The sequence below is a fragment of the Kickxella alabastrina genome, assembly GCF_025024165.1.
Source record: "Kickxella alabastrina strain RSA 675 chromosome Unknown BX661scaffold_53, whole genome shotgun sequence".
NCBI lineage: Eukaryota > Fungi > Kickxellomycota > Kickxellomycetes > Kickxellales > Kickxellaceae > Kickxella > Kickxella alabastrina.
This window is the reverse complement of record NW_026251524.1, coordinates 41,846-43,466: the sequence shown is the minus strand read 5'-3', so window position 1 is coordinate 43,466 and position 1,621 is coordinate 41,846. Positions and strand designations below refer to the sequence as shown.

Sequence of the window (1,621 nt, the reverse complement as noted above, 5' to 3'; positions counted from 1 at the left end):
TTACACTGCAGCCGACCGGTGCAGACAAACTTTGCTTCTTGGCAAAGTACAGCGACCAATAGTCAACCAGAACTGGACTGCCGACCTCGCCGGTGAAGCGAGCAACCAGTGCAGTCAATAGTTCCGTCCCGGTCGGGTGCTGGTCGGCATATGTGGTAGTGAGTCAATATTCGGCATTGTCAGTCAGTTGACGTGAAAATACATTGCACACCTGGTCTTCTTCAAGTTGGAGTGTTTTGATGTAATATATCATCCGCTGTGCAAAAGCACCAGGATCTTCGTTTGGCGCTCTGCGAAGGTGAGGGGAGGGGGCATCAGGCCCAGAATGAGTAGAATTATCAGGTTCATTTATATCACCGAAAAAAGAGGCTGAAGACGTGGGCCAGGTAGAACTATTTATGTCACTGTTGGTCGATTCCGGGGGTACAATGGGGGAGGGGCACAAAAACTCAATTTTAACTAATTTAAAAAGTGGGAAAATAGAAAATGATGAGCGACTAAAATAAAAATAAAATAGAATAATTTAAATAAAATAATTGAAGTGAAAAAATGAGATGGGAAGAAAGAGAGGTGCTACCATTGTAGCAACCCAGCAGTCTACAGAGTTACAATTAAATAAGAAAAAAGCAACTAAAACATATTGTATGCAAGTATTAAAGAAAAGAAAAGTCCAATCAAATATCCATATCAAAATTTATCTCTAGCTCTGAGTCTGTCCACACCCAGTCAGGCATTGGCTTAAAATATGGTGTATTTATAACTGTTAGGAGGCAGGATTGGAACAGTATTTGCGGCGCCCTGTTTGTTCACCCGTAGAATGGAAATACTCAGCTGGCATCTGTGGAAATTTGTAGAATTGTTGACGAGGCTGTTACTGACTAAATCTATCTTGACAAGCATGTATTGGCATTTGTCACGGGCGTTGGTTGGTAGATTTAATTTGATAAAAATTGTAATACCGGCATTGGACCGGTTGCGATTTCTATGAGGTTCAATGGCAAAAATAATTTATAATAAAAACAAAAATATTGGTAGTCGTTAATTATGTCATTAGATCATTAGTATTAATTATGTTACCAATTTCAGAGTGGTTGATTAGCTTGTTTAATCAGTATATCGTGATTTCTTGGTGTAGTCGGTTATCACGTCTGCCTAACACGCAGACGGTCGCCAGTTCAATCCTGGCAGAAATCACTTTTTTGCTACTCATTCATTTAATGTTACATTAACATCTGAATGTTTTTTATTTGTTATTAAGACAGCTATTCATTTATGAATTTATTTTAATTAGATTTTTGTTGTTTATTAAGTTGGGACATGAACAAAAGTTACTTAGCAAGGCAAAATACATTGTTCATGTTATTTTGCTTGCCTGCTTGATTACCTCGCTCAATTGATCTATTTTCTGTCTCGCGACTGGCCCATGATGATATGTGGCTTGGTGATCTGGCCATGCATGAACAAGCCCGATGCAAAATGGGTTTCACTTTTGCGTCTCCTCTTTATTTTCTGCTTCGTGTGCCAATTTGTATTTTAAACTTTCAATTAGTGTCAAAAAATAAACTAGGAGAATGGAATCAGGCTTCGACTCGCTTCGAATTCAATTGCGCCAGGCTGTCGA

The 1,621-nt window shown here is 39.0% G+C and overlaps 1 non-coding gene across 1 annotated transcript; it reads left to right on the top strand.

The window, feature by feature from the left end:
- Positions 1-1,120: 1,120 nt before the first annotated feature.
- On the top strand, positions 1,121-1,194 carry BX661DRAFT_t156. The gene has a single exon. It is a non-coding gene; the product is annotated as a tRNA-Val (tRNA).
- Positions 1,195-1,621: the final 427 nt, after the last annotated feature.